This window comes from Pimephales promelas, chromosome 18, assembly GCF_988280905.1.
Source record: "Pimephales promelas chromosome 18, fPimPro1.hap1.1, whole genome shotgun sequence".
Classification (NCBI taxonomy): domain Eukaryota; kingdom Metazoa; phylum Chordata; class Actinopteri; order Cypriniformes; family Leuciscidae; genus Pimephales; species Pimephales promelas.
The window spans coordinates 16299085-16326893 of record NC_142786.1 but is presented as its reverse complement, the minus strand read 5'-3'; the positions used below and the strand labels follow the sequence as shown (position 1 = coordinate 16326893).

At 42.7% G+C, this 27809-nt stretch overlaps 1 protein-coding gene across 1 annotated transcript in view; it reads left to right on the top strand.

Moving 5' to 3' along the window:
• Nucleotides 1–1402: 1402 nt before the first annotated feature.
• btr30 (bloodthirsty-related gene family, member 30) overlaps nt 1403–27809 on the top strand; it is a 75913-nt gene continuing 49506 nt past the window's right edge. The window contains exon 1 of the mRNA XM_039680415.2: nt 1403–1537. The gene's annotated coding sequence lies outside the window, so the exon portion shown is untranslated. The remainder of the gene's footprint in view (nt 1538–27809) is intronic.

Genomic DNA, 27809 nt, shown 5'->3' with positions numbered 1-27809 from the left:
AAGTCAAGGCCGGACGGTCGCACCACATGATGTTTTCACACTTCCGGTGGCAGAAAATGCCAATAAACCAATTGTTTTTAAAGAAATAAGAGTGGGCATATGTATAAGGGAGGTGATAGACATACATGTTATAATTTTATTATTTTTAATGTTTATTAATTGGTAAAAAGTTCAGTCGGACAGAAAAAGCAAGCGTCACGTCGTTGATCTAATATTCCCGTGTTTTCGTCTCAGTCGGGATTCCTTTGAAGCTGAATGCATCATCTGAGAAGTTGATCACGTACGTGTCAGTTTCAAATAATGTACACATAATGAATGGCGACTGTAGAAAGCAAAAGCTAAATCCCGGACATTTTGAGTGATCTTGAAATGTGGGACTGATTGTGCAAATCAGCAATGTAACGTTAGCATAGCCTAGCGTAGCAAAGCGATTTTTAAAAACTTTAAAAACGTTTCAATAAACAACATAGTTGCAACCCAGATAGCACAAGGCTGTTTGATCTCCTATTTACTGGAAGACGTATTTTAAAGAGTGTTTGCTCATCTGCAAGACGTCTATAGGACGTTTCCTGAAGATGTCAAATAGACGTTTAGAAGATGTCTCTAAGATGTAATGATTTAGAATTCATGTTAAACTGACATCTTATAAACGTCTATTTGACATCTGCAGGAAAAGTCCTATAGACGTCTTGCAGATGAGCAAACACTCTTTAAAATAAGTCTTCCAGATGCAAATAGGAGATCAAACAGCATTGTGCTATCTGGGAAATGCACATAATTGTTTAGAGCACAAAACAAGATGGTCATATTTTTTTTATCAATTATTTAAGCAAAAACTTGGTTTCAAGTAAGCTCGCGAAAATTCTTGGTCTTTAAGGGGTATATACCCCTTCAACTTACCCCTACCCCTAGATCAAAATGAGAATTGGGATAGCCCTTCCTCTCACGTGAACGCGCAGGGGAAGGGGGGAAGGGGTAAGAGAATTGGGATTCAGCCTAAGTGTTCTCGATTAATGAAGCCAGAAGAACCCAAACTCCATCAGGATATAGGAAAATACAACACAGCTGACAAGAAGAGTCTGGATCATAATCATGGAACCGAGTCTGGATTCTCCCGACGAGGATCCTGGTGGAGTTTAAGTTCCTCTGGCTTCATTAGTCGATCAGACTGAGTTCTGCGATTATGACTCAGTTCTGATTATCCAGATTCAGTTCAGATTATGATCCAGACTGCATCCCCAGTCGGAAGATCGACATCTTTCACATCATTCACTTTCACTCATTTAATTCTTGTCAGCTGTGTTGTGTTTTCCTTCGCCTTTGCTGGAAGGCATTCAAACATCAGTTTCTCTCGTGTCTTCTCTGTCACACACACACACACACACACACACACACACACACACACTAGTTCAGCCTGTCAGACTCACTCGACGGCTTTCATCATCTCAAAGGAAACACCGCGAACAGATACTCAGGAACACACACTCGCTCTGCAAGTGAGACGCACACACTCATCTTCCGCACAGACACAGCGACGGTAAGCGATCATACTGAGAGATGTTTGACTGTGTTTATTCTCATATTAATGAAATTTAATGTTCTGTTGTTGAAGGCTGGTGTTGAACTAGTTTAAACTAAATCATTATCATAAATCTCCGCTAAATCCTACGTTAAATCAGTTCATAAAGCTTCTGATATTCAGCTGTACTGTAATAACCTGCTGTCAATCATCCATGCGAGAATGAAGAGCTCAAACAGAAGATCATCAGATCCAAGTACACGAGACAAGGGCGCCGTCGGTTAAGGGGTGGAAGGTTAGGATGATTCTAAGGGCCCAAGAGCAGATATTTTATAAGAGCCCTATTTCTTTTCTCTATACATTAAATGTGCTAGGGCCCCCCATGCACGAAATGTGTACTTTGTCCGTGTTGACCATATATTTAACATTTAAAAAAAACAAATGATACTGTTTCAGTTACACCTCCGCCTCACAATGGTTTATTCCACCTGCGCTGTCCGAGCAACGATCCAGTAGGGGTTCAATCTTCAACTGGCTGGCAGGAGCTGCCACTGGCAGGTCACGTGACCTGTCAGTGACTGACTGGCAGCTGCCAGTCGCTGCCAGTGGCTGACTGGCGACTGCCAGTGGCTGGCTTGCAGCTGCCAGTGGTTGTCTGTCAGTCTGCCTTTGGCAAGTTTCAGAAACCATTGATTTTTGACAGTTTTTGTGTTTTGTGTTCCTCCCTTTATAGCTCATTTATTATGTATCTGTTGAAATTATTGTTATTAGTAGTAGGATCGCAATTTAATAGTCAAATGGCCGTGATCCGACTGGCAGTCGACGCTCAGCCGCGGGTGATCAGCGAATATAACGCGTTGCCTGACACTCTCGCTAAAAGGAAATAAAAAAAATTCTTATTATGAATATAATGTCATGCCTTTATTCTTGTGTATGATTGGTGTTTTGGGTAGCCTAATGTTGTCGCGATTAAACCAGTCAAATGGCCGTGATCCGACTGGAAGCTTGCAGACGCTTGCTGGACGCTCATCCAGCCAGCCGCGGGTGATCAGCGAATATAACGCGTTGCCTGACACTCTCGCTAAAAGGAAATAAATGGTTTTCTTATTATGAATATAATGTCATGCCTTTATTATTGTGTATGATTGGTGTTTTGGGTACTGTTGTCCCGATTAAACCAGTCAAATGGCCGTGATCCGACTGGCAGCTTGCAGACGCTTGCTGGACGCTCATCCAGCCAGCCGCGGGTGATCAGCGAATATAACGCGTTGCCTGACACTCTCGCTGAAAGGGAAAAAAAAAGTCTTATTATGAATATAATGTCATGCCTTTATTCTTGTGTATGATTGGTATTTTGGGGCCGTTTATCCCGATTAAACCAGAAACCATAACATCTCTGCTGTCTCCGGGGTTATCATGTCTCGTAGACACAGATTCAGTGGCTAATCTGAATAAAATGCCCCAGAAAAAATAATAAAATAAATAAAACATGTTTGTACTAAACATTGGCTATACAGAGTTTACTATAGATTTTTTTAAATATTTTATATAAAGAAAAATAAATAGGCCAATAAAAATAAGCTGATGTTTCCTGATTGAGTAGTTTTACCAATTTTTTTTAGCTTGACTGAAGTACTGTATTATTGGTAACACTTCATTTTACAGTACAGTACTTGTAGTGTACTTACAGTGTACTTACCTAGAAAGTACTGGCTAATATAAGGTAAGTACATGGAACAGGGGTAGGTTTAAACCTACCCCTGTTCCATGTACTTACCTTATATTAGCCAGAGCTCAAACAGACATTGTTCAACCTGACTTTCAGCATTTTTCAAAGTGTTTGTGCAGACAACCTTTGTTCTGAGATATGTGCACATCTAAGTCATGATGTTTGCGCATTTACTGAAAAGACAAGTTTACAGGTTCTTACTGGTTTTGACTGACAGTGTGATATACATGTCTGCTGTGCTCATGTAATTATAAAGAAGTCAGTCAAGTCACCTTCAGATTAGATGTTTCGCAGCTTTACAGAGATAACAGGAGATTACAGTAACAGAGAGTGTTTAGGCTTTACAGTAGATCTAGAATAAAGTTATTGTCCAGATAAAGTTAGTTTTGATTTCAATTGTAAAGATCAAGTGATTACCTTAGCGCCCGCTAACACGACACCGCTCTACTGAAAACTTAAAGCCACACTGTGGAACTCTTCAACCTTTACCAAAACCCATTGAGATGGTACATCGACTTACAATAGGTTGAATATGGCAAGCCGTTTTAGCTTAAATTCTATCCAACCTTACTCGTCATAATTGCGTTTTTACCAGTAAGAATTCAATTAGAGAGCTTTACAATTTAATTTCTACTAGTAGCAATTACAATTATAGAGCTCTCTAATGAAATTCTTACTAATAACAATTAGAGAGCTCTCTAAATCAGTTTTTACTAAGAATTACATTGATAGAGCTCTTTAATGCAATTATTACTAGTAAAAACTGATTTAGAGAGCTCTACAATTAAATTCTTACTAGTAGCAGTTACAAATATAGCTGCGAGCAGCGATTGCGGGCCCAAGCCGGTGGCACCGCAACCCTGATGCCTTTAGTTACCGCTGGCTTTGGCCCTTTATCGCTGCTCATATATATATATATAAAGCCGGTGGCACCGCCACCTTGGTGCCTTTAGGGTTATTCTGTACGACGTGCAAAAACGTAACCCCCGCTTTGACTGTCGAAAAGAGGTGTATTGTAGAGCTTGCATCAATGCGGACTCGATGCGCTGTGCGCTGTAACTCCATGTGGCTTTAAGCGCATCATTCTCCACTCGGGATGCGCATAAGCGTTTTGTGCCACACTGTACTGAGCCTTTCATATCATAATGCAGTGATGCAATGACAGATTATTAATTGCCTTTCTTGTTCTGTTATATCTATTATATGTGTCATGATCCTGGTTCTTCTCTCTTTCTCTGTCTCCCTCTTGTGGCCGTTTGTTCACTCTCTCTCTCTCTTTCTTGCATTACGCCCTCAGGATCTCATGATCTCATCTCTTTCAGCTGATGCTACTCTTCCTATTATCTGTGCTGGTCGGCACCAGCTGTTTCCATTCTTCCCCTGATTGTTTCTCCTTCTTCTAGCGCTTTCTGTCCCTAGATCCTTGTCGGATTATTCTATGTTGTGGCTTAATACTGACGCCGGAATTATCTCACTCTACTTTGTCCTGTCCTGTCCTGTCCTGGTGTGAGCTGTATTCCTACCTGCATATATTACTGTGTGGTTTTGCTCTCTGACTTCAGTGCTGCACTGGAAGCTGTGGTCCTCTGCCTCGCCACCAACCTACTGCTGACCTCACCTCATTCACGGGAGGTTCGGGGTTTCTCTGCCTAGCGAGTCGCCGTCCGTGGCTGCATTCGGGGCTCACCAGAAGTGGGGATTTCTGTTCTCATTTAGTGCCGTGTGGCCGTGACTGTTTTCTACTATTATTCCCCTGAACTTCTAATGATTACTGTTGGTCTGCTTACTATCCATTAAAGACTATCAGTTGACCGCATCCTCGCTGTTGGGTCCTTTTTCCATCCAAACGTTACAGAATAATCCGACCACGATGGACTCAGCGAGTGGCAGTCCCCTTCATGCGGCTGTCGAGATGCAGGGTGTTTTACTGGGCCGACATGATGAGGACATCTCGTCGGCAAGACAGGCTGTAGAGTCACTGGCTGCTCAGATGACGGGTCTCTCTCAGCGGGTTCACCAGTTACGCTCAGAATCACCTTCTTTTCCTGAGACCCGCGGAGTGTCCGAACCCCGGATAAATAACCCGCCCGTTTACTCGGGTGAGCCCACGCAATGCCGCTCCTTTCTGACACAGTGCGAGGTGGTCTTTTCTCTCCAGCCCTCTACGTATTCTACTGACCGGTCTAAGGTCGCTTTTGTCATCTCACTCCTCACTGGCCGGGCACGGGAGTGGGGCGCGGCGAACTGGGAGGCCGAGACCAACTGTGTGTTTGACTTCTCTCTTTTCAAGGAGGAGATGATAAGAGTTTTTGATCGCTCAGCCTATGGTGAGGAGGCTTCGCGCTTGCTCTCTGTACTCCGTCAGGGGAGGCGTTCGGTGACTGACTTCTCCATCCAGTTCCGCACGCTCTCGACGACCTGTGGGTGGAACAATACGGCTTTGGTGGCCCGTTTTCTGGAGGCTCTTAACCCGGAGCTCAAGGACGAGATTCTGGCACGCGAAGCACCCACCCAACTCGACGCTCTCATCGATCTGGCGATTCGCGTGGAGAGACGCTTTGACTCACGCCGTCGAGCCCGCGGAATGGAAGCCGCCCTCTTCGCTCCGCCTGAGGGTACTCCTTTTCAGCCTGCCACTCCGAATCCTGAGCCGATGCAACTCGGAGGTCTTCGTATCTCCCGCAAGGAACGTGAGCGACGTATCATGAATCGTCTGTGCATGTACTGTGCTGCCGCTGGACACTTTGTCTCAGACTGTCCAGTAAAAGCCAGAGCTCGTCAGTAGGCGGAGGGTTACTGGCGAGCGCTGTTTCTAGGATCCCTCCGTCCAAGTCCTGCACCACTATGCCTGTCCTCCTTCGATGGTCTACAACCTCAGTGTCCGGGACCGCTCTGGTCGACTCCGGTGCTGAGGGAAATTTCGTCGACGAGACGTGGGCTCGTGAACAAGGTATTCCCCTCATTGACTTAAAGAGCTCCACCCCCCTGTTCGCCCTAGATGGCAGTTCCCTACCTAGGGTGCGGAGAGAGACTGTTCCCCTTACTCTCTCCGTCTCAGGGAACCATAATGAGACTATTTCTTTTTTAGTTTTTCATTCTCCCTTTACACCGGTAGTTTTGGGCCACCCTTGGCTCGTTCAACATAATCCCCATGTTGACTGGTCTAACGGCTGTATTTTATCCTGGAAACTGTCGTGTCATGTTAAGTGTTTGACTTCTGCTGTTCCCCCCGTGTCATCTGTTTCTGTTTTCCAGGAAGAGCCGGGTGATTTGACAGGAGTACCGGAGGAGTATCACGATCTGCGGGAGGTTTTCAGCCGTGCTCGGGCCACTTCTCTCCCCCCTCATCGCCAGTACGACTGTAGCATAGATCTTCTCCCGGGGACCTCTCCGCCTCGGGGAAGACTATACTCGTTGTCAGCTCCAGAACGTAAGGCGCTCGAGAATTACCTGTCAGAATCTCTAAATGCTGGTCTGATCGTTCCATCGTCGTCTCCTGCAGGTGCCGGCTTCTTCTTTGTCAAGAAGAAGGATGGCTCTTTGCGCCCTTGTATAGATTATCGAGGGCTGAACGAGATCACTGTCAAGAATCGTTACCCCTTGCCACTGATGTCTTCAGCTTTTGACATCTTACAGGGAGCAAAGTTTTTCTCTAAGCTCGATCTCCGTAACGCTTATCATTTAGTTCGAATAAGGGAGGGAGACGAGTGGAAGACTGCGTTTAACACACCCCTGGGGCACTTTGAATATAGGGTTCTTCCTTTCGGTTTGGTCAACGCTCCCGCAGTTTTTCAGGCTCTCATTAATGACGTCCTCCGCGATATGCTCAATATTTTTGTCTTTGTCTACTTGGACGACATTCTGATTTTCTCTCCGTCCCTTCAGGTCCATATTCAGCACGTCCGCCGAGTCCTCCAACGGCTTCTAGAGAATCGTTTATTTGTCAAGGCTGAGAAGTGCACCTTTCACGTGTCTTCGATTTCGTTTTTAGGCTCTATTGTCTCCGCAGAGGGGGTCAGTATGGATCCAGGCAAGGTGTCGGCGGTTACCGATTGGCCCATACCCGACTCCCGCGTCGCGTTACAGCGATTTCTCGGATTTGCGAATTTTTATCGTCGTTTCATCCGAAATTTCAGCCAGGTAGCCGCGCCCCTTACGGCTCTGACGTCCGTCAAGTCCAGCTTTAGGTGGTCAGATGCCGCACAAACGGCATTTGATCGGCTAAAGACCCTTTTTACTACGGCTCCGATCCTACTCACTCCCGATGTCTCGAGACAATTTATAGTGGAGGTGGATGCTTCAGAGGTGGGGGTCGGGGCTGTGCTCTCCCAACGATCCGCCGCTGACGGTAAAGTACATCCCTGTGCTTTTTTCTCTCACCGCCTTTCACCTGCTGAACGTAACTACGATGTCGGTAATCGGGAGTTACTCGCCATTCGCCTAGCTTTAGGGGAGTGGCGACAATGGTTAGAGGGGTCCACTGTTCCGTTTCTAGTGTGGACTGACCACCGTAACCTGGAATACATCCGTTCTGCTAAGCGTTTGAACGCACGCCAGGCTCGCTGGGCTCTGTTTTTTACTCGCTTTGATTTCTCGATATCCTACCGCCCAGGTTCTAAGAACGTTAAGCCCGATGCTCTCTCCCGTCTTTTTGATTCGTCTTCTGCGCCAGTCAATAATGACGCGGTGATTCCCCCAGGGCACTTCGTGGGGGCTATTGTTTGGGGAATCGAGAGACTGGTCAGAAGGGCTCTCTCTCGAGTCACTGCCCCTCCTGAGTGTCCTAGGGATCTTCTTTTTGTTCCCGTGTCAGCGCGTCAAGCGGTCCTTAGATGGGGACATTCTTCCAGATTAGCCGCTCATCCGGGAGTTCGGGGTTCGCTCGCCTCTATCCGTCAGCGTTTTTGGTGGCCCACGTTAGAACATGACACGCGTCGTTTTGTTGCCTCTTGTGTCGTATGCGCGCAGACCAAGTCGGGTCATTCTCCCCCAGCCGGTCTCCTTCGACCCTTGCCTGTGCCTGCTCGTCCGTGGTCGCATATAGCGCTTGATTTTATCACCGGACTTCCCCCCTCAGCAGGGAGTACGGTCATCCTGACTGTAGTCGATCGTTTTTCTAAGTCGGCGCACTTTATTCCGCTCCCTAAACTTCCCTCTGCTAAGGAGACTGCTCAGATCATGGTAAACCATGTCTTTAAGCTGCATGGGTTACCCTCCGATGTAGTATCTGATAGAGGTCCGCAGTTCGCCTCATTGTTCTGGAAGGAATTTTGCCGCCTTATAGGGGCCACCGCCAGCCTTTCGTCGGGCTATCACCCCCAGACTAATGGGCAGGCCGAACGGGCGAATCAAAGCATTGCTCGCATTCTCCGTAGTCTGGCTTCTCGCAATCCCGCATCGTGGTCTGAACAGCTCCCTTGGGCTGAGTACGCTTATAACTCGCATCCGTCTTCCGCCACGGGCCTTTCGCCTTTCCACGGTTGCCTTGGCTACCAGCCTCCTCTGTTCTCCTCACAGGAGGCGGAGTCTAGGTGTCCGTCCGTTCAGGGTTTTATTGCTCGCTGTAGACGCACCTGGAGGAGAGTTAAATCAGCACTTTGTCGTACAAGGAGACGCATGAGAACAGCGGCCAATAAGCGTCGGGTAAGGAGCCCTCGTTACATTCGTGGTCAGAGAGTGTGGCTCTCCACGGCAAATTTGCCTCTCCAATCCGAGTCTCGTAAATTGGCACCCCGTTTCATTGGTCCTTTCCGCATTATCAAGATCATCAATCCTGTCACTGTCCGTCTTCGTCTTTCGTCCGATCTCCGTCGAGTCCACCCTGTTTTTCATGTCTCATGTATTAAGCCGGTCATTCGCCCTCCCTCCCGCCCTTCTTGCCCCCCCGTTCGTGTTGAGGGCGTCCCTGTCTACACAGTCAGGCGAATTTTGGACAGACGCCGACGGGGTCGTGGGTACCAATATTTAGTCGACTGGGAGGGGTATGGTCCTGAGGAGAGAAGTTGGGTTCCCTCCCGAGACGTCTTGGACCCCTCGCTCATCGAGGATTTCCTCCGGTCTCATCGGTCTTCAGACCTGGGAGCGCCAGGAGGCGCTCGTTGAGGGAGGGGTACTGTCATGATCCTGGTTCTTCTCTCTTTCTCTGTCTCCCTCTTGTGGCCGTTTGTTCACTCTCTCTCTCTCTTTCTTGCATTACGCCCTCAGGATCTCATGATCTCATCTCTTTCAGCTGATGCTACTCTTCCTATTATCTGTGCTGGTCGGCACCAGCTGTTTCCATTCTTCCCCTGATTGTTTCTCCTTCTTCTAGCGCTTTCTGTCCCTAGATCCTTGTCGGATTATTCTATGTTGTGGCTTAATACTGACGCCGGAATTATCTCACTCTACTTTGTCCTGTCCTGTCCTGTCCTGGTGTGAGCTGTATTCCTACCTGCATATATTACTGTGTGGTTTTGCTCTCTGACTTCAGTGCTGCACTGGAAGCTGTGGTCCTCTGCCTCGCCACCAACCTACTGCTGACCTCACCTCATTCACGGGAGGTTCGGGGTTTCTCTGCCTAGCGAGTCGCCGTCCGTGGCTGCATTCGGGGCTCACCAGAAGTGGGGATTTCTGTTCTCATTTAGTGCCGTGTGGCCGTGACTGTTTTCTACTATTATTCCCCTGAACTTCTAATGATTACTGTTGGTCTGCTTACTATCCATTAAAGACTATCAGTTGACCGCATCCTCGCTGTTGGGTCCTTTTTCCATCCAAACGTTACAATATGTTGATAATAAATAGGACAGAGCACCAAAAACCTCAAACAAAGCACTAAAAACTTAAGCTGTTGGCTGTGTAGTCTGAGAATGAGCTGTTTGATTTGCACCCTCTTCCTCCTCACTGTCCTCCGTAAAAACCAGCTACTCAGGTCCATGTTGTTCTAGAAAGTTTGTATGTTGCTGCCTCATTTATCATCTCTGCTATACAATTAAAACATGTTGTCTCAACCTTATAGCAGCCATGGCTATATCTAAAATTATTTATCTTTTTGAATTTTGTTATCTTGTTTTTCATGAATGTATTTTACAACAATACAAAGAGCAATATGTATTTTCCACTAATATAGTTTGTAATGGATTTTTTATCATAGATTATAGTCATATATTTTTGGGATTTGTTATTTATCTTTATAATGAAGTTGACTGTATTAAGTAGATTGTGTTTAACACACACAAGAGTGATTTAGTAGTTCAACACAGTTATAGAAATTCTACTTCATCTAACACACACACATACATAAATACATGTAAATAACAATATAAAAAGAAACATCAAATGTGTTTTTAGTCAAAGTATTATTTTATACAGAAACAAATATTTGTAATTCAGATAAGAATGAAGATAGTGTTTTAAAATCTTAAGGAAAACAAATATATTGAAATATAGCACATGAATTTTAAATTCATTCAGCTTCAATTACAAATACAATCTTACTTTTATTTACAGCAAACTATACATTTAAAAGATGGGAGTTATATGCCTATTTTGTCATTAAAAAGCCAGCCACACACACACACACACACACATAAACACAGAAAGAGAGAGAGAGAGAGAGAGAGAGAGAGAGTGAATCGCAGGGGAAATAAATCCATTCAAACTACAATATCTGACTTTCTGTTGCTCTGTTGCAGAGAGAATGACTTTAAATTGGAAAGTTGATCGGCTTGACGAGAACAATATATGTGGCAAGTTTTGTAACTGTAGGTAAAATGAGCAAAGTTATAACACACTTTATGTGTTCTTTTTTAGTCATAAAATTAATTTCCTCGCCACAGCCAGACCGTTCGAGAAATCAAAAATCCGTCCGGAATTGAGCATCCTCAATGTCTTGACTTCATGCACACCGAGTTTGGTTGTGATTGGTAAACACATGCGTTGTAATTTGATGTATTTCTCCTAGGACAATTATTCAAACAACCCATAATTCCCAACTTCCATTTAAACTGTCGTAAAACTTAGAGCACGAAAGTTGTTTGGCCCGATGTGATCTATAATTGTACCGAGTTTCATATTAATTCATGCAAGTGTGTTTGATTTATGGACAAATGTTTGAATACCAGTCCAGGGGGCGCTGTCGAGCCGCCCTGCCACGCCCATTTACCAGCTTCAGCCTGGCCCTGATGGCCATGGGTTCTGACCCGTGTGCAAAGTTTCAAGAGTTTTAGAGGATGTTAAGGCCCCCGAAAATGCCAGAGAATTCGCACACAGCAAATAAAGGGTTAAAATTAACCTGACAGGCACCCCTCCTCTCACTCACACAGAGAGACACTGAGAGACTGGCAAAATTCTGAGATTTTCTCTCCTTTTAAACAAAAATATCTGACTTTCTGTGGGTCCTAGCTAATGAGTGTCAATTAGAAAGTTGTCCGGCACGAGGAGTACAATATACATACCGATTTTCGTAACTGTAGATAAAACTAACAACCCCACTTTTGTCAAAAGGTGGCGCTACTGAGCCCTCACCACGCCCATTTCTGAAACTTTGCACGTGTCTACTGGCTAATAAATGTGATGTGTCTGTCGAGTTTCATGCAATTTCAAGCATGCTAAGAGTCTCAAAAGCATCCTAAAAGAATGGTAAAGTTTGATGCGTTGCCACGGCAACAGTTTCAAAGATATCAAGAATCCATTCACAGGTCTTCATCTGCCATCTATTTACATTATACAGATGAAGTTTGAAGCAAATCGGGTTAAAATAAGAGGGTGATTTCAAAGCATTTTGAAAGTGACACACTTACTGCTGCCAGTTGGTGACGCTATAACTTTGACTCACAATTGTCATATCCATGTGATCGTCCTCTTACAGCGAACACACTGCTGAAGTTTCATCAAGATCAGTTAATGTATGCTGAAGTTATAACAAACTTCCTGTTTCACGTTTCTCGCCATGATTTCGTTTCCTCGCCACGGCCAAACCGTTCGAGATATCAAAAATTCCCTCGCAAACTTTCATCCTCAATGTCTTGACTTCACGCTGACCGAGTTTCGTTGAATTTGGATCAGAGCTGTAGGAGGAGTATTTCACATTCCATTGCGTGCGTTTTAAAAACAACCGCAAATATCTGACTTCCTGTTGGGCTGGGGTAAAAAGTAAGAGTGTGAGGTATAGATGAAACGATGAGATCAACATGTGTACCGAGTTTCATATTATTACATACAAGCGTGTTTAAGCTTATGGACCAAGTGTTCGGACCCCGTTCCAGGGGGCGCTGACGAGCCGCCCTGCCACGCCCAGGCACCAGCTTCAGCCCGGCTCTGAGGGCCGCGGGTTCTGACTCGTGTGCAAAGTTTCAAGAGTTTTCGAGCATATTAAGGGCTCCAAAAGTGCCAAAAAGTTTACGGAATAATAATAAGAAGAAGAATCCTAAGGAAAAATATAGCTGCAAGCAGCCATTACCGGGGCCAAGCGCAAGAAGCGGCAACATATGCCAAAATGGCAAGGAGTGGCAGACCAACTGCAGCAAGGAGCAATTAAGGGCATTTTGAGCGAACTTTGGGCAAATGGCTAAGAAAATCACATAAACATTAACTTATAAGATGATTTAATGGGTTATCACTTTCGAACAATAGGTGGCGCAGTTACGAAATAGATGTGATGTGGTCAGAGTGAGGTGACAATGACACATGCACAGTTTGGTGTCAAAATGTGAAGGCATTGCAGAGATAAAGCCTAAATAGTAATTTTGGCAGCATGCCTAAACTTTGATGTTGTGTTATACAAAAACGGTTTCGTCTATCATCGTGCAATTCATAACTTTTAGTCGGCACGGTCTGGAGATGATACCATTCAATTTTCGTGAAAATCGGACAAACGGTCTAGGAGGAGTTCAAAAAAGAAGGTTTTTCAAAGAAATAAAGATGGCGGACAGGAAGTTTTGCTGATTATGCAAAACCTGATATCTATGTTTTCAGCATAACCCAAGGAATCTATTAAGATCAGTTTCATTGCAATAGGCAAATTTATTCAAAAGTTATTAGCGTTCTCAGAAATGAATTATAACTTTTGACCAACAGGTGGTGCTGTCTCAAAATCTTTTGAGTACCTTCAGGGCATTCTGCTTATGGCACACACTGAGTTTCGTAATGTTAGACCAAAGCATTTATTTAGTATAGCATTGTATTTCACAAAACTGTATTGAAGTCAATGGGAATTTCACGTTTTGTTCTATTATAGCGCCACCAAGAGGCTCAGTCCCACAATTTTTTGTATGTGTCCTCAGAGTGACCCCATACATATGTGTGTCAATTTTGGTGCAAATATCTCAATTTACTTCCGAGTTATAAACATTTATATGAAAAAACACGTAAAAAATGACTGACACATGACTTTGTTTGAATTTTACTACCCCTTACTATCAATATTTTCGCATTTGGGCATTAGCGTTTAGTTAACAAGCTATGATTCCGTGTTTCTGGCGGTGGTTTCGTCTCGATCGGAACAGCGGTTTTGAAGATATCGCCAAGTGTTTTTTTCGCGCTAAATCGCTACGCTACACCAACCGTAAGACGAAACCCAGCATGTTTAGTATCGTTGGACTCGGCAACGATTCAGGACCTTAAAAATATGACTCCCGTGAAAATAAGTGTACCACACCCAAAGTTATAAGCGTTTGAAGAAAAAAATTCACCACTAGGTGGCGCTGTTTCGAAACTTCTCAGGCTCCTTCAGGGCATCGTACTGATGACCCATACCGAGTTTCGTAACAATTCGTTCATGCGTTCAAAAAATACAGCATTTTAGCACATAATTCAAAATGGCCGACAGCCAAAATGGTCGATCTGGGAAAATTGGATATCAGTCGACTCGGCATGATGCCCTGAATCTAACGAGATGAAGTTTATGATTTTTGGACAAACCGTTCAGAAGTTACGAGCAAAAATAGCCATTTTTCATATCTCCGGACCACTAGGTGGCGCTGCGCCGAAACGCAGCACGTAGGTTCAGGTCATGCTTGTGATGACACGTACAAAGTTTGGTCTGAATAGGATGAAGCGTTGCGGAGATACAGCCTCACGTCTGTTTTCGCAAGCGTTACGTAAAATTTGTTTGTGCGTTTATCAAAAACCGTTAAGCAAATCATCTTGAATTCCATAACTTTTTGTCAGCACTGCCTGGAGATGATCCGGTGCGATTTTGGTGAAAATCGGACAAACGGTCTAGGACGAGTTCGCAAAAGTACGTTTTTTAGAAAATTCAAAATGGCGGCCATGTTTTTATGACGGAAAATGACGTCATAGGGTGCGATCGAATCGGCATGAGCTCAGGAATAAGAGGAAAAAAGAATTTTGTTGATAGGTCTTACGGTTCAAAAGTTATTAGCATAATAAAAGTGAAACTTTGGACAGTTGGTGGCGCTAGAGGGAATGAGTTAGAGACACCAAAATTGGTGTATTTAAAGTTGGGACTGTCCTCTATCAGAATGTCAAACCAAAACAACTTTCCCGCAAACCGGTCTATGGGCTGCCATAGACGCCCAGTCGGAAGAAGAATAATAATAATAATAATAAATATAGCTGCAAGCAGCCATTACCGGGGCCAAGCGCAATAAGCGGCAACATATGCCAAAATGGCAAGGAGTGGCAGACCAACTGCAGCAAGGAGCAATTAAGGGCATTTTGAGAGAACTTTGGGCAAATGGCTAAGAAAATCACATAAACATTAACTTATAAGATGATTTAATGGGTTATCACTTTCGAACAATAGGTGGCGCAGTTACGAAATAGATGTGATGTGGTCAGAGTGAGGTGACAATGACACATGCACAGTTTGGTGTCAAAATGTGAAGGCATTGCAGAGATAAAGCCTAAATAGTAATTTTGGCAGCATGCCTAAACTTTGATGTTGTGGTATACGAAAACGGTTTCGTCTATCATCGTGCAATTCATAACTTTTAGTCGGCACGGTCTGGAGATGATACGATTCAATTTTCGTGAAAATCGGACAAACGGTCTAGGAGGAGTTCGAAAAAGAAGGTTTTTCAAAGAAATAAAGATGGCGAACAGGAAGTTTGGCTTATTATGCAAAACCTGATATCTATGTTTTCGGCATAACCGAAGGAATCTATTAAGATCAGTTTCATTGCAATAGGCAAATTTATTCAAAAGTTATTAGAGTTCTCAGAAATTAATTATAACTTTTGACCAACAGGTGGCGCTGTCTCAAAATCTTTTGAGTACCTTCAGGGCATGCTGCTTATGGCACACACTGAGTTTTGTAATATTACACCAATGCATTTGTTTAGTATAGCATTTTATTTCACAAAACTCTATTGAAGTCAATGGGAATTTCACGTTTTGTTCTATTATAGCGCCACCAAGAGGCTCAGTCCCACAATTTTTTTTATGTGTCCTCAGAGTGAGCCCATACATATGTGTGTCAATTTTGGTGCAAATATCTCAATTCACTTCCGAGTTATAAACATTTATATGAAAAAACACGTAAAAAATGACTGACACATGACTTTGTTTGAATTTTACTACCCCTTACTATCAATATTTACGCATTTGGGCATTTGCATGTAGTTAACAAGCTATGATTCCGTGTTTCTGGCGGTGGTTTCGTCTCGATCGGAACAGCGGTTTTGAAGATATCGCCAAGTGTTTTTTTCGCGCTAAATCGCTACGCTACACCAACCGTAACACGAAACCCAGCATGTTTAGTATCGTTGGACTCGGCAACGATTCAGAAACTCAAAAATATGACTCCCGTGAAAATAAGTGTACCACACCCAAAGTTATAAGCGTTTGAAAAAAAAAATTCACCACTAGGTGGCGCTGTTTCGAAACTTCTCAGGCTTCTTCAGGGCATTGTATTGATGACCCATACCGAGTTTCGTAACAATTCGTTCATGCGTTCAAAAAATACAGCATTTTAGCACATAATTCAAAATGGCCGACAGCCAAAATGGCCGATCTGGGAAAATTGGATATCAGTCGACTCGGCATGATGCCCTGAATCTAACGAGATGAAGTTTATGTTTTTTGGACAAACCGTTCAGAAGTTACGAGCAAAAATAGCCATTTTTCATATCTCCGGACCACTAGGTGGCGCTGCGCCGAAACGCTGCATGTAGCCTCAGGTCATGCTTGTGATGACATGTACCAAGTTTGGTGTGAATGGGATGAAGCGTTGCGGAGATACAGCCTCACGTCTGTTTTCGCAAGCGCTACGTAAAATTTGTTTACGCGTTTATCGAAAACGGTTATTCGAATCATCTTGAATTCCATAACTTTTTGTCAGCACTGCCTGGAGATGATCCGGTGCAATTTTGGTGAAAATCGGACAAACCGTCTAGGACGAGTTCGCAAAAGTAGGTTTTTTGGAAAATTCAAAATGGCGGCCGTTTTTTTATGACGGAAAATGACGTCATAGGGTGCGATCGAATCGGCATGAGCTCAGGAACAAGAGGAAAAAAGAATTTTGTTGATAGGCCTTACGGTTCAAAAGTTATTAGCATAATAAAAGTGAAATTTTGGACAGTTGGTGGCGCTAGAGGGAATGAGTTAGAGACACCAAAATTGGTGTATTTAAAGTTGGGACTGTCCTCTATCAGAATGTCAAACCAAAACAACTTTCCCGCAAACCGGTCTATGGGCTGCCATAGACGCCCAGTCGGAAGAAGAATAATAATAAATATAGCTGCAAGCAGCCATTACCGGGGCCAAGCGCAATAAGCGGCAACATATGCCAAAATGGCAAGGAGTGGCAGACCAACTGCAGCAAGGAGCAATTACGGGCATTTTGAGAGAACTTTGGGCAAATGGCTAAAAAAATCACATAACCATTAACTTATAAGATGATTTAATGGGTTATCACTTTCGAACAATAGGTGGCGCAGTTACGAAATAGATGTGTGGTCAGAGTGAGGTGGCAATGACACATGCACAGTTTGGTGTCAAAATGTGAAGGCATTTCATAGATAAAGCCTAAATTGTAATTTTGGCAGCATGCCTAAAATTTGATGCTGTGTTATACGAAAACGGTTTCGTCTATCGTCACGCAATCCATAACTTTTAGTCGGCACGGTCTGGAGATGATACGATTCAATTTTCGTGAAAATCGGACAAACGGTCTAGGAGGAGTTCGAAAAAGAAGGTTTTTCAAAGAAATAAAGACGGCGGACAGGAAGTTTGGCTGATTATGGCAAACCTGATATCTATGTTTTCAGCATAACCCAAGGAATCTATTAAGATCAGTTTCATTGCAATAGGCAAATTTATTCAAAAGTTATTAGCGTTCTCAGAAATTAATTATAACTTTTGACCAACAGGTGGCGCTGTCTCAAAATCCTTTGAGTACCTTCAGGGCATGCTGCTTATGGCACACACTGAGTTTCGTAATGTTAGACCAAAGCATTTATTTGGTATAGCATTGTATTTCACAAAACTGTATTGAAGTCAATGGGAATTTCACGTTTTGTTCTATTATAGCGCCACCAAGAGGCTCAGTCCCACAATTTTTTGTATGTGTCCTCAGAGTGACCCCATACATATGTGTGTCAATTTTGGTGCAAATATCTCAATTTACTTCCGAGTTATAAACATTTATATGAAAAAACACGTAAAAAATGACTGACACATGACTTTGTTTGAATTTTACTACCCCTTACTATCAATATTTTCGCATTTGGGCATTAGCGTCTAGTTAACAAGCTATGATTCCGTGTTTCTGACGGTGGTTTCGTCTCGATCGGAACAGCGGTTTTGAAGATATCGCCAAGTGTTTTTTTCGCGCTAAATCGCTACGCTACACCAACCGTAACACGAAACCCAGCATGTTTAGTATCGTTGGACTCGGCAACGATTCAGAATCTCAAAAAGATGACTCCCGTGAAAATAAGTGCACCACACCCAAAGTTATAAGCGTTTGAAAAAAAAAATTCACCACTAGGTGGCGCTGTTTCGAAACTTCTCAGGCTTCTTCAGGGCATCGTACTGATGACCCATACCGAGTTTCGTAACAATTCGTTCATGCGTTCAAAAAATACAGCATTTTAGCACATAATTCAAAATGGCCGAAAGCCAAAATGGCCGATCTGGGAAAAATGGATATCAGTCGACTCAGCATGATGCCCTGAATCTAACGAGATGAAGTTTATGATTTTTGGACAAACCGTTCAGAAGTTACGAGCAAAAATAGCCATTTTTCATATCTCCGGACCACTAGGTGGCGCTGCGCCGAAACGCAGCACGTAGCCTCAGGTCATGCTTGTGATGACACGTACAAAGTTTGGTCTGAAAACGAGTAAGCGTTGCGGAGATACAGCCTCACGTCTGTTTTCGCAAGCACTTTGTAAATTTAGTTTGCGCGTTTATCGAAAACGGTTATTCGAATCATCTTGAATTCCATAACTTTTTGTCAGCACTGCCTGAAAATGATCCGGTGCGATTTTGGTGAAAATCGGACAAACCGTCTAGGACGAGTTCGCAAAAGTAGTTTTTTTGGAAAATTCAAAATGGCGGCCGTTTTTTTATGACGGAAAATGACGTCATAGGGTGCGATCGAATCGGCATGAGCTCAGGAACAAGAGGAAAAAAGAATTTTGTTGATAGGCCTTACGGTTCAAAAGTTATTAGCATAATAAAAGTGAAATTTTGGACAGTTGGTGGCGCTAGAGGGAATGAGTTAGAGACACCAAAATTGGTGTATTTAAAGTTGGGACTGTCCTCTATCAGAATGTCAAACCAAAACAACTTTCCCGCAAACCGGTCTATGGGCTGCCATAGACGCCCAGTCGGAAGAAGAATAATAATAATAATAATAATAAGAACCGGCACAGATACAATAGGTGCCTCCGCACCTTCGGTGCTTGGCCCCTAAATATAGCTGCAAGCAGCCATTACCGGGGCCAAGCGAAAGAAGCGGCAACATATGCCAAAATGGCAAGGAGTGGCAGACCAACTGCAGCAAGGAGCAATTAAGGGCATTTTGAGAGAACTTTGGGCAAATGGCTGAGAAAATCACATAAACATTAACTTATAAGATGATTTAATGGGTTATCACTTTCGAACAATAGGTGGCGCAGTTACGAAATAGATGTGATGTGGTCAGAGTGAGGTGACAATGACACATGCAAAGTTTGGTGTCAAAATGTGAAGTCATTGCAGAGATAAAGCCTAAATAGTAATTTTGGCAGCATGCCTAAACTTTGATGCTGTGGTATACGAAAACGGTTTTGTCTATCATCGTGCAATTCATAACTTTTAGTCGGCACGGTCTGGAGATGATACGATTCAATTTTCGTGAAAATCGGACAAACGGTCTAGGAGGAGTTTGAAAAAGAAAGTTTTTCAAAGAAATAAAGATGGCAGACAGGAAGTTTGGCTGATTATGCAAAACCTGATATCTATGTTTTCGGCATAACCCAAGGAATCTATTAAGATCAGTTTCATTGCAATAGGCAAATTTATTCAAAAGTTATTAGCAATCTCAGAAATGAATTATAACTTTTGACCAACAGGTGGCGCTGTCTCAAAATGCCCTTCAGGGCATGCTGCTTATGGCACACACTGAGTTTCGTAATGTTAGACCAAAGCATTTGTTTAGTATAGCATTGTATTTCACAAAACTGTATTGAAGTCAATGGGAATTTCACGTTTTGTTCTATTATAGCGCAACCAAGAGGCTCAGTCCCACAATTTTTTTTATGTGTCCTCAGAGTGACCCCATACATATGTGTGTCAATTTTGGTGCAAATATCTCAATTTACTTCCGAGTTATAAACATTTATATGAAAAAACACGTAAAAAATGACTGACACATGACTTTGTTTGAATTTTACTACCCCTTACTATCAATATTTTCGCATTTGGGCATTAGCGTATAGTTAACAAGCTATGATTCCGTGTTTCTGACGGTGGTTTCGTCTCGATCAGAACAGCGGTTTTGAAGATATCGCCAAGTGTTTTTTTCACGCTAAATCGCTACGCTACACCAACCGTAATACAAAACCCAGCATGTTTAGTATCATTGGACTCGGCAACAATTCAGGATCTCAAAAAGATGACTCCTGTGAAAATAAGTGTACCACACCCAAAGTTATAAGCATTTGGAAAAAAAAATTCACCACTAGGTGGCACTGTTTCGAAACTTCTCAGGCTCCTTCAGGGCATCGTACTGATGACCCATACCGAGTTTCGTAACAATTCGTTCATGCGTTCAAAAAATACAGCATTTTAGCACATAATTCAAAATGGCCGACAGCCAAAATGGCCGATCTGGAAAAATTGCATATCAGTCGACTCGGCATGATGCCCTGAATCTAACGAGATGAAGTTTATGATTTTTGGACAAACCGTTCAGAAGTTACGAGCAAAAATAGCCATTTTTCATATCTCCGGACCACTAGGTGGTGCTGCGCCGAAACGCTGCATGTAGCCTCAGGTCATGCTTGTGATAACATGTACCAAGTTTGGTCTGAATAGGATTAAGCGTTGCGGAGATACAGCCTCACGTCTGTTTTCGCAAGCGCTACGTAAAATTAGTTTGCGCGTTTATCGAAAACGGTTCTTCGAATCATCTTGAATTCCATAACTTTTTGTCAACACTGCCTGGAGATGATCCGGTGCGATTTTGGTGAAAATTAGACAAACCGTCTAGGACGAGTTCGCAAAAGTAGTTTTTTTGGAAAATTCAAAATGGCGGCCATTTTTTTATGACGGAAAATGACGTCATAGGGTGCGATCGAATCGGCATGAGCTCAGGAACAAGAAGAAAAAAGAATTTTGTTGATAGGCCTTACGGTTCAAAAGTTATTAGCATAATAAAAGTGAAACTTTGGACAGTTGGTGGCGCTAGAGGGAATGAGTTAGAGACACCAAAATTGGTGTCTTTAAAGTTGGGACTGTCCTCTATCAGAATGTCAAACCAAAACAACTTTCCCGCAAACCGGTCTATGGGCTGCCATAGACGCCCAGTCGGAAGAAGAATAATAATAATAAATATAGCTGCAAGCAGCCATTACCGGGGCCAAGCGCAAGAAGCGGCAACATATGCCAAAATGGCAAGGAGTGGCAGACCAACTGCAGCAAGGAGCAATTAAGGGCATTTTGAGAGAACTTTGGGCAAATGGCTAAAAAAATCACATAAACATTAACTTATAAGATGATTTAATGGGTTATCACTTTCGAACAATAGGTGGCGCAGTTACGAAATAGATGTGATGTGGTCAGAGGGAGGTGACAATGACACATGCAAAGTTTGGTGTCAAAATGTGAAGGCATTGCAGAGATAAAGCCTAAATAGTAATTTTGGCAGCATGCCTAAACTTTGATGCTGTGGTATACGAAAACGGTTTTGTCTATCATCGTGCAATTCATAACTTTTAGTCGAAACGGTCTGGAGATGATGCGATTAAATTTTCGTGAAAATCGGGCAAACGGTCTAGGAGGAGTTCGAAAAAGAAGGCTTTTCAAAGAAATAAAGATGGCGGACAGGAAGTTTGTCTGATTATGCAAAACCTGATATCTATGTTTTCGGCATAACCCAAGGAATCTATTAAGATCAGTTTCATTGCAATAGGCAAATTTATTCAAAAGTTATTAGCGTTCTCAGAAATTAATTATAACTTTTGACCAACAGGTGGCGCTGTCTCAAAATCTTTTGAGTACCTTCAGGGCATGCTGCTTATGGCACACACTGAGTTTCGTAATGTTAGACCAAAGCATTTGTTTAGTATAGCATTGTATTTCACAAAACTGTATTGAAGTCAATGGGAATTTCACGTTTTGTTCTATTATAGCGCCACCAAGAGGCTCAGTCCCACAATTTTTTTTATGTGTCCTCAGAGTGACCCCATACATATGTGTGTCAATTTTGGTGCAAATATCTCAATTTACTTCCGAGTTATAAACATTTATATGAAAAAACACGTAAAAAATGACTGACACATGACTTTGTTTGAATTTTACTACCCCTTACTATCAATATTTACGCATTTGGGCATTAGCGTTTAGTTAACAAGCTATGATTCCGTGTTTCTGGCGATGGTTTCGTCTCGATCGGAACAGCGGTTTTGAAGATATCGCCAAGTGTTTTTTTCGCGCTAAATCGCTACGCTACGCCATCCGTGAGACGAAACCCGACATATTTGGTATCGTTGGACTCGGCAACGATTCAGGACCTCAAAAATATGACTCCCGTGAAAATAAGTGTACCACACCCAAAGTTATAAGCGTTTGAATAAAACAATTCACCACTAGGTGGCGCTGTTTCGAAACTTCTCAGGCTCCTTCAGGGCATCGTACTGATGACCCATAACGAGTTTCGTAACAATTCGTTCATGCATTCAAAAAATACAGCATTTTAACACATAATTCAAAATGGCCGACAGCCAAAATGGCCGATCTGGGAAAATTAAATATCGGTCGACTCGGCATGACGCCCTGAATCTAACGAGACCAAGTTTTTGATTTTTGGAGAAACCGTTCAGAAGTTACGAGCAAAAATAGCCATTTTTCATATCTCCGGACCACTAGGTGGCGCTGCGCCGAAACGCAGCACGTAGCCTCAGGTCATGCTGGTGATAACACGTACCAAGTTTGGTGTGAAAACGAGTAAGCGTTGCGGAGATACAACCTCACGTCTGTTTTTGCAAGCGCTACGTAAATTTTGTTTACGCGTTTATCGAAAACGGTTATTCAAATCATCTTGAATTCCATAACTTTTTGTCAGCACTGCCTGGAGATGATCCGGTGCGATTTTGGTGAAAATCGGACAAACCGTCTAGGACGAGTTCGCAAAAGTAGGTTTTTTGGAAAATTCAAAATGGCGGCCGTTTTTTTATGACGGAAAATGACGTCATAGGGTGCGATCGAATCGGCATGAGCTCAGGAACAAGAGGAAAAAAGAATTTTGTTGATAGGCCTTACGGTTCAAAAGTTATTAGCATAATAAAAGTGAAACTTTGGACAGTTGGTGGCGCTAGAGGGAATGAGTTAGAGACACCAAAATTGGTGTATTTAAAGTTGGGACTGTCCTCTATCAGAATGTCAAACCAAAACAACTTTCCCGCAAACCGGTCTATGGGCTGCCATAGACGCCCAGTCGGAAGAAGAATAATAATAATAATAATAATAATAATAATAAGAACCGGCACAGATACAATAGGTGCCTCCGCACCTTCGGTGCTTGGCCCCTAATAATAATAAGAACCGGCACAGATACAATAGGTGCCTCCGCACCTTCGGTGCTTGGCCCCTAATTAACTTATAAGATGATTTAATGGGTTATCACTTTCGAACAATAGGTGGCGCAGTTACGAAATAGATGTGATGTGGTCAGAGTGAGGTGACAATGACACATGCAAAGTTTGGTGTCAAAATGTGAAGGCATTGCAGAGATAAAGCCTAAATAGTAATTTTGGCAGCATGCCTACATTTTGATGCTGTGGTATACAAAAATGGTTCTGTCTATCATCGTGCAATTCATAACTTTTAGTCGGCAAGGTCTGGAGATGATACGATTCAATTTTCGTGAAAATCGGACAAACGGTCTAGGAGGAGTTCGAAAAAGAAGGTTTTTCAAAGAAATAAAGATGGCGGACAGGAAGTTTTGCTGATTATGCAAAACCTGACATCTATGTTTTCAGCATAACCCAAGGAATCTATTAAGATCAGTTTCATTGTAATAGGCAAGGTTATTCAAAAGTTATTAGCGTTCTCAGAAATTAATTATAACTTTTGACCAACAGGTGGCGCTGTCTCAAAATCTTTTGAGTACCTTCAGGGCATGCTGCTTATGGCACACACTGAGTTTTGTAATGTTAGACCAAATGATTTATTTAGTATAGCATTGTATTTCACAAAACTGTATTGAAGTCAATGGGAATTTCACGTTTTGTTCTATTATAGTGCCACCAAGAGGATCAGTCCCACAATTTTTTTTATGTGTCCTCAGAGTGACCCCATACATATGTGTGTCAATTTTGGTGAAAATATCTCAATTCGCTTCCATGTTATAAACATTTATATGAAAAAACATGTAAAAAATGACTGACACATGACTTTGTTTGAATTTTACTACCCCTTACTATCAATATTTTCGCATTTGGGCATTAGCGTATAGTTAACAAGCTATGATTCCGTGTTTCTGGCGGTGGTTTCGTCTCGATCGGAACAGCGGTTTTGAAGATATCGCCAAGTGTTTTTTTCGCGCTAAATCGCTACGCTACGCCATCCGTGAGACGAAACCCGACATATTTGGTATCGTTGGACTCGGCAACGATTCAGGACCTCAAAAATATGACTCCCGTGAAAATAAGTGTACCACACCCAAAGTTATAAGCGTTTGAATAAAACAATTCACCACTAGGTGGCGCTGTTTCGAAACTTCTCAGGCTCCTTCAGGGCATCGTACTGATGACCCATACCGAGTTTCGTAACAATTCGTTCATGCGTTCAAAAAATACAGCATTTTAGCACATAATTCAAAATGGCCGACAGCCAAAATGGCCGATCTGAGAAAATTCGATATCGGTCGACTCAGCATGATGCCCTGAATCTAACGAGACCAAGTTTTTGATTTTTGGACAAACCGTTCAGAAGTTACGAGCAAAAATAGCTATTTTTCATATCTCCGGACCACTAGGTGGCGCTGCGCCGAAACGCTGCATGTAGCCTCAGGTCATGCTTGTGATAACATGTACCAAGTTTGGTCTGAATAGGATTAAGCGTTGCGGAGATACAGCCTCACGTCTGTTTTTGCAAGCGCTACGTAAAATTAGTTTGCGCGTTTATCGAAAACGGTTATTCGAATCATCTTGAATTCCATAACTTTTTGTCAGCACTGCCTGGAGATGATCCGGTGCGATTTTGGTGAAAATCGGACAAACCGTCTAGGACGAGTTCGCAAAAGTAGGTTTTTTGGAAAATTCAAAATGGCGGCCGTTTTTTTATGACGGAAAATGACGTCATATGGTGCGATCGAATCGGCATGAGCTCAGGAACAAGAAGAAAAAAGAATTTTGTTGATAGGCCTTACGGTTCAAAAGTTATTAGCATAATAAAAGTGCAACTTTGGACAGTTGGTGGCGCTAGAGGGAATGAGTTAGAGACACCAAAATTGGTGTATTTAAAGTTGGGACTGTCCTCTATCAGAATGTCAAACCAAAACAACTTTCCCGCAAACCGGTCTATGGGCTGCCATAGACGCCCAGTCGGAAGAAGAATAATAATAATAATAATAATAAGAACCGGCACAGATACAATAGGTGCCTCCGCACCTTCGGTGCTTGGCCCCTAATAATAAGAACCGGCACAGATACAATAGGTGCCTCCGCACCTTCGGTGCTTGGCCCCTAAATATAGCTGCAAGCAGCCATTACCGGGGCCAAGCGCAAGAAGCGGCAACATATGCCAAAATGGCAAGGAGTGGCAGACCAACTGCAGCAAGGAGCAATTAAGGGCATTTTGAGAGAACTTTGGGCAAATGGCTAAAAAAATCACATAAACATTAACTTATAAGATGATTTAATGGGTTATCACTTTCGAACAATAGGTGGCGCAGTTACGAAATAGATGTGATGTGGTCAGAGGGAGGTGACAATGACACATGCAAAGTTTGGTGTCAAAATGTGAAGGCATTGCAGAGATAAAGCCTAAATAGTAATTTTGGCAGCATGCCTAAACTTTGATGCTGTGGTATACGAAAACGGTTTTGTCTATCATCGTGCAATTCATAACTTTTAGTCGGCACGGTCTGGAGATGATGCGATTAAATTTTCGTGAAAATCGGACAAACGGTCTAGGAGGAGTTCGAAAAAGAAGGCTTTTCAAAGAAATAAAGATGGCGGACAGGAAGTTTGGCTGATTATGCAAAACCTGATATCTATGTTTTCAGCATAACCCAACGAATCTATTAAGATCAGTTTCATTGCAATAAGCAAATTTATTCAAAAGTTATTAGCGTTCTCAGAAATTAATTATAACTTTTGACCAACAGGTGGCGCTGTCTCAAAATCTTTTGAGTACCTTCAGGGCATGCTGCTTATGGCACACACTGAGTTTTGTAATATTACACTAATGCATTTGTTTAGTATAGCATTTTATTTCACAAAACTCTATTGAAGTCAATGGGAATTTTACGTTTTGTTCTATTATAGCGCCACCAAGAGGCTCAGTCCCACATTTTTTTTTTGTGTCCTCAGAGTGACCCCATACATATGTGTGTCAATTTTGGTGCAAATATCTCAATTCACTTCCGAGTTATAAACATTTATATGAAAAAACACGTAAAAAATGACTGACACATGACTTTGTTTGAATTTTACTACCCCTTACTATCAATATTTTCACATTTGGGCATTAGTGTATAGTTAACAAGCTATGATTCCGTGTTTTTGGCGGTGGTTTCGTCTCGATCGGAACAGCGGTTTTGAAGATATCGCCAAGTGTTTTTTTCGCGCTAAATCGCTACGCTACACCAACCGTAACACGAAACCCAGCATGTTTAGTATCGTTGGACTCAGCAATGATTCAGGAACTCAAAAAATGACTCCCGTGAAAATAAGTGTACCACACCCAAAGTTATAAGCGTTTGAAAAAAAAAATTCACCACTAGGTGGCGCTGTTTCGAAACTTCTCAGGCTTCTTCAGGGCATCGTACTGATGACCCATACCGAGTTTCGTAACAATTCGTTCATGCGTTCAAAAAATACAGCATTTTAGCACATAATTCAAAATGGCCGACAGCCAAAATGGCCGATCTGGGAAAATTGGATATCAGTCGACTCGGCATGATGCCCTGAATCTAACGAGACCAAATTTATGATTTTTGGAGAAACCGTTCAGAAGTTATGAGCAAAAATAGCCATTTTTCATATCTCCAGACCACTAGGTGGCGCTGCGCCGAAACGCAGCATGTAGCCTCAGGTCATGCTTGTGATGACACGTACCAAGTTTGGTCTGAAAACGAGTAAGCGTTGCGGAGATACCGCCTCACGTCTGTTTTCGCAAGCGCTACGTAAAATTTGTTTGCGCGTTTATCGAAAACGGTTATTCGAATCATCTTGAATTCCATAACTTTTTGTCAGCACTGACGGGAGATGATCCAGTGCGATTTTGGTGAAAATCGGACAAACCGTCTAGGACGAGTTCGCAAAAGTAGGTTTTTTAGAAAATTCAAAATGGCGGCCGTTTTTTTATGACGGAAAATGACGTCATAGGGTGCGATCGAATCGCCATGAGCTCAGGAACAAGAGGAAAAAAGAATTTTGTTGATAGGCCTTACGGTTCAAAAGTTATTAGCATAATAAAAGTGAAACTTTGGACAGTTGGTGGCGCTAGAGGGAATGAGTTAGAGACACCAAAATTGGTGTATTTAAAGTTGGGACTGTCCTCTATCAGAATGTCAAACCAAAACAACTTTCCCGCAAACCGGTCTATGGGCTGCCATAGACGCCCAGTCGGAAGAAGAATAATAATAATAAATATAGCTGCAAGCAGCCATTACCGGGGCCAAGCGCAAGAAGCGGCAACATATGCCAAAATGGCAAGGAGTGGCAGACCAACTGCAGCAAGGAGCAA